The following is a 12,800-nucleotide window of genomic DNA, read 5'->3' as shown; positions in this document are numbered from 1 at the left end:
AAATATTACTATATAAAACCAAATGCAATTAAATATCATGATCTATTCTGTAGCACGAATATGACTTTATTAAATAATACTTGTAAATTTTTAGATAACATTATGAGAACATTTATGCCCCCACGTTAATCTTGTATTATTATATTATATATGTAGAACTGCTGTATTATTATATTGCACATACTGTAACTATGTGCTAATGTATCACTTGTTATGTGATCTGAGTGTAAATAAAGATGTGTTCTGTTCTGTTCTGTTCTGTTTAAAATTTGGGTATGTCCCTTTTAAATACATAACAGTTTCTTGTGTCCACCTTTGATTTTCACAGTTTGATAGATTAATAAATAAATAAATAAATAAATAAATAATAAAATAAATAAAATTTAATAATAAATTGTGTAAATAAAAATAAATAAATATTTTATAAATAAATACATTATGAATACAATATTTGTATATTGTCGGCATTGGGGTCATAACATAGCATGTAGGATCATACCCCCATACCACTGGGGTACGTCCCACCCACGTAAGACCGTTGTAAGACAAATGATTGTAGCTCATCTTTGTAGGTAGGGTGTGAACGCCAAATTAGGAAAGAGCCTTAATTGGGTCATTATCAGGGCCGTACCCTCCGGGGGGGCAGGGAGGGGCAGCTGCCCCCCCTGAGAATCTTGTCCTTTTTTTTTTTTTATATATCTCCAGTAATAGCATAGAAATGTTTAATCTTTATAGTATGTTAAAAATTATTTATAAAATTTAGTGCCCCCCCCCCCCCCCCATGGATTTTGGTCAGGGTACGGCCCTGATTATTGTGCCGAAACAGTGACACTAATTATTCAGATCTTCAGATCTTTATGTATATATCAATTAATGTAACATCGATATTAAAACGTATTAAATAATTGTTACTCGGTCATCAATTTTTAAACGTTGGCGCAATTTAATCCTTTATTTGATTTTGTTTTTATTTTTATATATCTTTATTATTTTTATTATTACACTTAAACCTTTTTTTTTCATGTATGTATGTATGTATGTATGTATGTATGTCTGTGTCTGTGTGTGTGTGTGTGTGTGTGTGTGTGTGTGTGTGTGTGTGTGTGTGTGTGTATTTATTTATTTATTTATTTATTTATACACACACTTCTGTAATATTTAAATAACCTATTCATTTTAAGTTGTTATTTTTAGAAATACAGCTGTGTAAGTGGTATTCTGCCACATGTATAAAACAAAAAAACGAGGATGGTAAACAAAACACTTTGGTGATCAACCTATTTCGATTTAGTTGTCAAGGAAGTGCGGTCCTCAAAACTAGCAGTCATGTAGCCCTCTGGATATTATTGTATTTTACACAGAATATATTCTGACATAGAAAATACATTGAAATAATTAATGGTGGTATGCTACCTTAATTTTAAACACTTACTAATGATTAAAAACAGGTTTGTAAAATTGCTAATCTCTCTCTCTCTCTCTCTCTCTCTCTCTCTCTCTCTCTCTCTCTCTCTCTCTCTCTCTCTCTCTCTCTCTCTCTCTCTCTCTCTCTGTGTGTGTGTGTGTGTGTGTGTGTGTGTGTGTGTGTGTGTTTGTGTGTAGGTATGTCGGTCGGTCGGTCGGTCAGTTAAAAAAGGTTGGCGGTCTACGATCCATTGGGCTATTTCTCTTCCTAGCCAGTGCACCACGACTAAAATACTAAAGGTCGCGGTATGTGCTATCCTGTCTATGGGATGGTGCATATAAAAGATCCCTTGCTACTAATGAAAAAATGTAGCGGGTTTCCTCTCTAAGACTATAATATTATGTCAAAATTACCAAATGTTTGACATCCTATAGCCGATGATTAATAAATCAATATGTTCTAGTGGTATCTTTGAACAACAAAAAAATGTATTATATGTTTGTGGTTTTAAAAATTACTATGTGTCGGTCCAGTTATTTCAAATTCTTTCTCGACAAGTCTATGCCTTTATAATACGTGCTTGTTCACATTGCTATACAAAAAATACCATGTATTGAAACTGCGGATGACGAGTAAATAAAGGCGGGTGTTTAACGATGCGAAACATTTTTTTTTTTCTTTATTTTTTTACAATGGAGAAACCTTTTTTTTAGAAACAAAGAAAAGGGTAACAAGTTTACGTTGTCAAAATACTGGGTCAATAGATTCTAAAGGGCCGTAGTTAAGTTGTTTCTTGGGGGCACAGGCGCGGTAGGGCGTGAACACATTGATACGTACGGCTATTTGGTGCGTGAGAGAGAGAGAGAGAGAGAGAGAGAGAGAGAGAGAGAGAGAGAGAGAGAGAGAGAGAGAGAGAGAGAGAGAGAGAGAGTGAGAGAGAGAGAAAGATCCCTTGCTGCTAATCGGAGTAGCCCATGTAGTGGCGACAGCGGGTTTCCTCTCAAAATCTGGGATCTTTTATTTGCGCTTCCCACAGGCAGGATAGCACAAACCATGGCCTTTGTTGAACCAGTTATGGATCACTGGTCGGTGCAAGTGGTTTACACCTATCCATTGAGCCTTGCGGAGCACTCACTCAGGGTTTGGTGTCGGTATCTGGATTAAAATTCCCATGCCTCGATTGGGATCCGAACCCAGTACCTACCAGCCTGTAGACCGATGACCTAACCACGACGCCACCTAGGCCGGTAGAGAGAGAGAGAGAGAGAGAGAGAGAGAGAGAGAGAGAGAGAGAGAGAGAGAGAGAGAGAGAGAGAGAGAGAGAGAGAGAGAGAGAACTAAAGAGAAAGAGAGAGGAGATAACTAAAGAGAAAGAGAGAGGAGAGAGCAAGAGAGAGAGAGGGAGAGAGAGGAGACGGGGGGAAAGCGAGAGAGAACCATCGCATAGGCATAGCCTTACGAATAAAGCAGTAAAGGGCGATGTATACCATATACTCGAAGTATGCACTAGTCATAGGCAATGGCTGGGACTATAAAGAACAATCGATCCTACAACCCAATTCAATTCAATTCAAATTCAAATCATTTATGTCATAAAATGGCAAGGCATACATTGAACAACATAATAAGAACATAAAATGGTTAAATCAGATAATACTACTCAAAAGAATTTAAGGGTCAAAAATTTATAACCAAATAAGTTTCAGAGTGTATTAGATTGATGATGTAAACTACACCAAAAATTTAATTTATTGTTCCATATTTACAAAAAAACACAAATAAACGTCACTGTATACAAGAAAGTCACATAACATGCTGTCAAAGTTGAAGGTTGTCAAACATGGATTTTACACATTAGAACATTCGTTTAATAGTGCGTGAATCCACCCCTGGCGCGAATACACTCGACACATCGTTGCCTCATGCTGATGATCAGACGTCTGAAGAAGTCTTGGGGAATGGCCTGCCACTCTGCCATAAGAAGTTGACCCTGATCATGAAGGTTGGCCGGAGGGGCATAGTTATCCCGAACTCTCCTGCCTAATTCGTCCCAGGCGTGCTCTAGTGGGGCCAAGTCAGGCGAATATGCTGGCCAATCCATCCTGGCGATACCTTGTTGTCTGAGAAAGTCCGTTACCACCCTGGCGCGGTGGGGTCTGGCATTGTCATCCTGCAGAACTGCCCCGCCGCCAATCTGCTGAAGGCCCGGGAGAACCAACGGCCGGATAATCTCATTCAGATAGCGGATTCCATTCAGATTGCCATCCACCACATAGAGGGGGGTCCTGTAGTGGATAGAGATGCCGCCCCACACCATGACGCTGCCACCACCGAACCGGCGACGTTGTCTAACGTTAACGTCAGCGAAGCGCTCCCCATGACGTCTGTAGACACGAACCCGACCGTCGTTGAACTGGAGACTAAACCTGGACTCATCAGTGAACATCACTCGACCCCACTGAACACGTTGCCACCGCAGATGAAGCGTGCACCAGTGACGTCTGGCCGTTCTGTGACGTGGTAGGAGTGGTGGTTGAACAGCCTGGCGACGGCAGCGTAGATTATTGGCTCTCAGACGATTGCGTATGGTTTGATCAGACACTCGAGTTCCAGTCGCAGTCCGCAGATTGTCACGTAATCGGCGTGCAGTGGTTGTGCGTTGACGTAGAGCCATATTGGTGATGTAGCGGTCCTCTCTATTTGTAGTGCTTCGGGGTCTTCCCGAACGTGGACGATTTCGAACAGAATTCGTTGCTTGGTACCGTTGCCACAGTCGGCCAACGACACTCTGACTGACACCAAGTCTCAGAACAACATTTCTTTGCGTATTGCCATCCTGAAGTTGTCGAATTTGGAGTGTGCACCGTACACGAACGCAAGCTCCAATTATACGGAAATTCAGCCTTGGGAACATGGAATACACGTGCAAAGCGTGCAAATGAAGCGCTTTGTGAAAAAGCAAGTTATGGGCACTTAGCAGACCTTTCGCTTTTGCCCTAATTTACGTGCAAATGTAAGCATGTTTTCGCCATTAGAACTAGTCGACAGTGTCAATGACAGTGGATTTTAATTCATTTATGGGTTGCTTAGACCCACTTTCGTTAAAATGGAACAATACCATGCGTGACATTATCGTCTAGCTAATATAATTGACATTCAGAAAATAATGTCGAAAATATCGTCTGACCCTTTATATATATATATATATATATATATATATATATATATATATACACACACACACACACACACACACACACACATATATATAGTAGAGGATCTGGTAAAAATAAAAGTAAAGTGTCTGTTTAAAACCATAAGTTTAAAATTCCAACGTTTCGTCAACTAAATGTTGACATCGTCAGGAGAAAACTGAAGAATACAGATATATAGTAACAGTCTTGATTGTAATGACTATTATATATATGTGATGTGTATTATGTCTATATACATATATGGTGCGTGTACGATTCGTGATTGTATATGTGTGTGTGTGTGTGTGTGTGTGTGTGTGTGTGTGTGTGTGTGTGTGTGTGTGTGTTAGTTCAAATTGGTTATGGTAGAGGATTTGGTAAGTATACGATACGTGAGTGTATATGTGTGTGTCTTAGTTCAAATTGCTGTTATGGTAGAGGATCTGGTAAGTATACGATACGTGTGTGTATATGTGTGTGTGTTAGTTCAAATTGCTGTTATGGTAGAGGATCTGGTAAGTATACCATACGTGTGTGTATATGTGTGTGTGTTAGTTCAAATTGGTGTTATGGTAGAGGATCTGGTAAGTATACGATACGTGTGTGTATATGTGTGTGTGTTAGTTCAAATTGTTGTTATGGTAGAGGATCTGGTAAGTATACGATACGTGTGTGTTAGTTCAAAATGGTGTTATGGTAGAGGATCTGGTAAGTATACGATACGAGTGTGTATAATATGTGTGTGTGTTAGTTCAAAATGGTGTTATGGTAGAGGATCTGGTAAGTATACGATACGAGTGTGTATAATATGTGTGTGTGTGTGTGTGTGTGTTAGTTCAAATTGGTGTTATGGTAGAGGATCTGGTAAGTATACGATACGAGTGTGTATAATATGTGTGTGTGTTAGTTCAAATTGGTGTTATGGTAGAGGATCTGGTAAGTATACGATACGAGTGTGTATAATATGTGTGTGTGTTAGTTCAAATTGGTGTTATGGTAGAGGATCTGGTAAGTATACGATACGTGTGTGTATATGTGTGTGTGTTAGTTCAAACTGGTTATGGTAGAGGATCTGGTAAGTATACGATACGAGTGTGTATATGTGTGTGTGTGTGTTCAAATTGCTGTTATGGTAGAGGATCTGGTAAGTATACGATACGTGTGTGTATATGTGTGTGTGTTAGTTCAAAATGGTGTTATGGTAGAGGATCTGGTAAGTTGATTTTGACTATGATTGAACATTTCATAACAGAATTGGCCAACAATTAGAGTTGCATAAAAGGTTTGTTTTGTTTAATGACATCTCTAGAGCACACTGATTTATTCAGCATCGGCTATTGGAATGAATGAATGAATGTTTAACGACACCCCAGCACGAAAAATACATCGGCTATTGGGTGTCAAACTATGGTAATGCAAACAAATAAAGTGATGATCAACATCAATATAAAAATTCAAGATTTAAATAAAAACAGTGTAAAGAACTGTGCAAAAATACAAATATCACAGATAGATACTGACGTTTACTCAAAATTTCAATTTGTGCTGTATTGGCCATTCTCAAAGAGAATGTTACACCCCTGCACCACGGTGAGGTTACAGCACGCGACAGGATAGCACATACCACGGCCTTTCATATACCAGTCGTGGTGCACTGGCTGGGACGAGAAATAAGAGAAATAACACAAATGGGCCCACCGACGGGGATCGATCCTAGACAGACCGCGCATCAAGCGAGCATTTTACCACTAAGCTACGTCTCGCCCAATGGAGTTACCTGTTCTGGGCTGTCAAGAAGGAAAACACATTTTTCCAGTTCAGACAGGTGTATGAACTCAGAACATATATATGTATATGGCCGACTTTATAATATATCATGTTTCTTTTTCTAGCCAATGCACCACGACTGGTATATCAAAGGCCGTAGGATGGTGCATATAAAAGATCCATTACTACTAATGGAAAAAAAAATGTAGCGGGTTTCCTCTTTAAGACTATGTCAAAATTACCAAATGTCTGACTTCCAATAGCCGATGATTAATAAAACAATTCATATGGAATTTTGTAAAAAAAAAAACTGTTGGGTGTTAAAAAATCTACATGTAATGTAATGATTTATGCGGAACTTGGTCGTTATCCATTAAGATACCAGCGGATATATAATATGATTAAATACTGGTGTAAGCTGTTAGTGACATCTAATTGTATATTGAAGAATTGTTATGAATTTTTGTATGACAGAGTAGAAAATTATAAAGAACAAAACTGGGTATACCACATTAAAAAGGAATTGATTAATTTGGGTTTGGGGAATATATGGTTTAATCATGTACTATATCCTGGATGTTTATTTGTAATCAAACAAAGAATTCTAGACCAAGCTATGCAATATATTAGGAGTGAAACTGAGTGAAAAAATACATTAAACCTTATTACTGGAAAAAGCCATCATTTTTTTAAGCTACTGCAATTATATAATGTACAAAATTCTAAAACTTTATGTAATTTTGGAAAATATTTATATAAAGCAATTAAATTAAGAAAAGAAGTTTTTTAAGGCATTTTCCGTATGTGTGTAGTTTATTTGTTTCATGCGACATGTATGTTTTCTTGTTTATTGAATTTTGTTCTCCTGTGGTTATGTACTTTTGTTTATATATGAACAGATGAGCTGTAAAGCTTAATGTGAATAAAGAACTTGAAGTACAGCTAGTATTACAGTAACTGTTAGATTAATTAACTTGTATCGTAATGCCAATCAGACAATTAGCACACGCCTGGGCCTTGGCTTAGAGATTAACTTTGAACATATCGCAAGCAGACCGTTTGTAGACTTACGGGCATTGGCACCCTGTTTTAATCGATTGAACTAATGGGTGACTTAATCAACTGTAATCACGTCAGCGCACACAGGGGCCTCAGCTTCACTCAATAATTTCTAATAAATATTTTCACTCAAAAATCCAGATTTTATAACTTTGTTGAGTATATCATTTCGTTTTGTGTTACGCTTTGTCTATTAACAGTGAACATTTTATTTCCTTTCAGTTTGTATACATGTATAATATGGATTACATTCGTATAACTTTTATGGATGTTTCATTTCTTTTCGTGTTGTGCTATCTGTGTAATATTTATTGGACGTTTCATTTAGTTTTTTTCTACGGTATGTGAACGTATGTAATATTTCAATTTTGTTTTCGTTTCGTAATAAGGTATGCGTTTTTCTGACATATTCAAATCGTTTAGTAATAAACTCATGTCTCACGTCTCATGTGAAGAAAGATTATGAATTTTGTTATTTATTTATTTTATTTTGCTACTCTTACTTTTAATACATAACCTGCATCTTTTTCAACTTTCAAACTGATATTTAGGAAATACCCGATGTTGACCGAATGCTTAGGTCGAACTACACGATGGGTCGAACTCTTTCTCGAGCACCGAGGATGTTCGAGCCAATGGATTCAACTGTATATATATATTTATTTTAATGTGCATTCGCGGGACGGGACGTAGCTCCCTTGATGTGCGGTCGGTTTGGGATCGATCCCCGCCGGTGGGCCCATTGAGCTATTTCTCGTTCCAGCCAGTGTACCATGACTCGTATGTCAAAGGCCGTGGTATGTTTTCTTTGAAACGCTGAATGCGCTTCAAAAACCTTTAAAAGTTCATTCACTTAATTTACATACAAGTATCTGTACAGCCATTGGACATAAGGCTGGTAGGTACCGGTACAGGGTTCGCAACTATCCTGAGTTTACACAATGGTGTTCCTATGTAGGTCTGAGTTCCTAAGTTTCAGGGTAAGTCCGAGTACTGGAACGACAAGTCCGAAGCAGGCGAATCAGTAAGTACACTTGGCCGTTCTCAAATAGCCGGGTAGAATGTAGCTTGGTGGTAGAGTGCTCGCCCGAGGGGCAGTGAATCGTAGGATTGATTCCCCGGACTTTTGTTTGTTCTTTGAAACCTGCCTCGATGGTGTCGTGGTTAAGCCATCGGACATAAGGCTGGTAGGTACAGGGTTCGCAGCCCGGTACCGGCCTCGGCAGTGTTGTGAGTAAGCCATCGGACATAAGGCTGGTAGGCACAGAGTTTTCAGCCCGGTACCGGCTTCCACCCAGAGCGATTTTTAATGACTCAATTGGTAGGTGTAAGACCACTACACCCTCTTCTCTCTCACTAACTACTGACATCTAACGCACTGTCCTGGACAGACAGCCCAGATAGTTAAGGTGTTTGCACAGGAAGCGAGTTTGAAACTTAATTGGATACAAGCACGAACATAAGTTGACTTCAAATGAAATGTATCTGTACACGGGTAAAGCTATGTCCAATTTGTGGGATGGTGTATATAACAGATCCCTTGCTACTAATGGAAAAAATATAGCGGGTTTCCTCTCTAAGAATATATGTCGAAAATTACCAAATGTTTGGTATCCAATAGCCGATGATTAATAAATCTATGTGCTCTTGTGGTGTCGTTAAACAAAGCAAAACAAAACTTAATGTGGATTCACCGCTAATATAGCACATTGATATAGCACTATAGCACATTTATATAGAACTATAGCACATTGATATAGCACTATAGCACATTGATATAGCACTATAGCACATTGATATAGCACTATAGCACATTGATATAGCACTATAGCAAATTGATATAGCACATATAGCACTATAGCACATTGATTTTCTTTATCTTATCATCGGCTATTGGACGTCAAACATATGGTCATTCTGATACTGGTTTTATCTTATCATCGGCTATTGGACGTCAAACGTATGGTCATTCTGACACTGGTTTTATCTTATCATCGGCTATTGGACGTCAAACATATGGTCATTCTGACACTGTTTTTATCTTATCATCGGCTATTGGACGTCAAACATATGATCATTCTGACACTGTTTTTATCTTATCATCGGTTATTGGACGTCAAACATATGGTCATTCTGACACTGTTTTTATCTTATCATCGGCTATTGGACGTCAAACATATGGTCATTCTGACACGGTTTTTTTAGAGGAAAGCCGCTGTCGCCACATAGGCTACTCTTTTACGACAGGCAGTAATGGATCTTTTATTTGCGCTTCCCACAGGCAGGATAGCACAAACCATGGCCTTTGTTGAAACAGTTATGGATCACTGGTCGATGCAAGTGGTTTACACCTACCCATTTAGCCTTGCGGAGCTCTCACTCAGGGTATCTGGATTAAAAATCCCATGCCTTGACTGGGATCCGAACCCAGTACCTACCAGCCTGTAGACCGATGGCCTAAGCTCGACGCCACCGAGGCCGGACACCGCTAATATCAACTTATATTTAAATAATTGCATGTAGAACCGTGTCAATTTTTTTTTTTAAAAAGACAACAAAAAACAAAAAAGACAACAAACAAACAAACAAACAAATAAAAACTTAAACAAAAAAACACAAAAACAACTGGATCCGCACCTGAGGAAAAAAAGTCACTACAATAAGCAACATATAATTTGCTGTAATACTGGCAGACACGCCTGCCTCCCCTGAAGTCACGTGGGTTTTGATAAATGCCATCTCGTCATAAGTACCTATATTATATTTGTGTTAGTGACGACAAAGAAAGAAAGAAAGAATGGAAACGACCACCCACCCACCCAACCCCCAACCCCCACCCCCACACGAAAAAGACCACGACCCAAAACAAACAGACTGCTTTTCAGAGAATTCTTACAAAAGAGTAATAATAAAAACATACATACCGATTCAACGACCTAATAGCATACATATTATTATTAATTGATCGCTATATATATGTTTGCTCGCCGTCGAATCCAGCATTTCCTTAGAGTTCGATGCACATAATTCGCATCGCTACGTCTGTTGTGTACAGGGTGGGGTGGGATAAGGCTTATAATGAATGGCCATGCTATTATGTTTTATATTTCTTTGATCGTTGTTGTTGGTGTGTGTTTTTTGTTTTGTTTGTTTGTTGATATTTTTGGTTAAAAACCTAACCCTAAATACATTATTGGCCATAAATTACTCTAGTCCAGTTCAGTCAGTTGGTTTACATACATGTATCTGTACACGGGAAAAGCTACGTCCAATTTGTTGTGAAAATTCAATTCTCCCTCTAACGTTAAAGGGACATTCCATAGTTTACTGCAATTTTAAAGATGTTATTGATTAACAGACTTTTTAACGATTGTAATTACATATCAAATATGTTTCTGCATAAAATATTAGTGGTTGTATATTAAACACGTTCTAATATTTGTACTAGGTTAAATTTTATTTTATTTCCTAAAAATTCCAGCTTGAGCTTCTTGCAAACTTTAAGCCGACCAGAAACACATTGAACATACAGACACTGATATTCTAACCAAGAAAATATATTTAGGCTAATATGTAAGTTTAATCGTAGAAATTTTTTATTAGTCGGAAACATAATATAAGGCAGCAAACTCAGGAATGTCCCTGTAAAAGGAAGAAGTCTTCAACAGGATACAGGTGAAACATCTTCACCGTGTACTGTGCCTGAACTTTGAAATGATATAGGCACGTAAATACAGTTTAAGCCTCAGTCACCATTTATTGTCATCATTCAACTCACAAAGTTAGATGTAACCCGCGTAAAAATATATAGTGATTCGCCTGGCTCTTTGGTATCCTGATTCGATAATTTTCGTTTTAAAAATGCATGACTGATATTTTAATATCTATGTAGTTTCTTTTTCGTGTCTGTGGCAGGCCTGTACGGAGGATTTTTAATGGGGGAGGAGAGGGGGGGGGGGGGGGACGAATTGCTCTTTATGGTACCAACAATGGTTAAAAAAAAAACCTTATAAAAAAAACGCCGTGTACGTTACGTTATCTAAATTTGATAGGAAAAAGTGGACCTTTTGTAATTTGAGGTAGACCTACGCACCCCCTCCCGTTGTACGTTCTTGTGTGGGTAGGATTTCTTAAGTAGGTTGGCCCCCAATTTAAAATTATTGAATTTTATTAAATTACACACACACACACACACACACACACGCACACACACGAACACACACACACACACACACACACACACACACACACACAAAACCCCACACACAGTGTAGGTTGGCCCCCAATTAAAAACCCTCGTCTAGTACATACTATAGGCCTTAGCCTACAAGGTTCCGAAATCTGGTGTGAATTTGTATGACTGGTTATAATGTTTATGTAGCAGGATTTTCGTTATATGGTTTCTTACAATATCCCGGTGGCGGGACGTATAAAGCGCTAGTTTGATGCGCAATCGGCGCATATCAAAGGCCGTGGTATACACTGCTATCCTGTCTGTGGGATGGTGCATATAAAAAGACCCCTTGCTACTAATGCAAAAATGTAGTGGGTTTCCTCTCAAAGACTATATGTAAAAATTACCAAATGATGACATCCAACTAATATACCGTAGCCAATATAGTCCGTCCCATCCTTTTACAAAAGTATTTTCTGTTAATAATTTCAGTTTGGTATGCTGTAAGACGAACAGTAAAAGTGTTTTGGAAATAACAAACAACTACTATTTGTGTGTGCAAGTTACAAGACAACCGGCTGAGAAATAAATAACTTGTAGTAAATGCTGTACTAACAAAAAAGACGTTCCCTGTGCCAGGCTGTGGGACGCACTATAATTAATATATGCCTGTGCTCTAACAAATTTTAACATTTCCACATTCCCTCCCATTCAAACAACTTCATTCTCATTCCCTCTCTCTCAAACTAATACGTGGGGTGTGGGAATACAAAAAATAATAAATAAATTTAAAAAGAAAAAAAAAAAAAAAAAAAAAAAAAAAAAAAAAAAAAAAAAAAAAAAAAAGAGGAAATAAAAAAGAAAAAGAAAAGAAAGAAAGTTGCAGATGTAATTTCTAAGGGAAACTACTCTTGTTTTTCCGGAAGTCTACACACCATTCACTTCCTCCACGTTGTGAAAACGGAAAACGAAAATAGTGATATTTGTTTATATCGAAAAATCACTAATTGTAAGCACCCGTTAAATAAGTGTAATTGTCACTGCATATTTAACAAAGGTTAACATATTTATTTACTAATGAGGCACACCAGAAAGATGTCATGGCCTCGCAGGGCGATACTCCATCGTTTGACTTGGATGATCCGATTTGGTGCGACAGTTGCCGAAGGTTGAAGACGGTAAATAATAACTTATATATGTT

This window comes from Gigantopelta aegis, chromosome 1 (assembly GCF_016097555.1).
Source record: "Gigantopelta aegis isolate Gae_Host chromosome 1, Gae_host_genome, whole genome shotgun sequence".
NCBI classification, from domain to species: domain Eukaryota; kingdom Metazoa; phylum Mollusca; class Gastropoda; order Neomphalida; family Peltospiridae; genus Gigantopelta; species Gigantopelta aegis.
Note: the sequence above shows the minus strand (reverse complement) of the source record.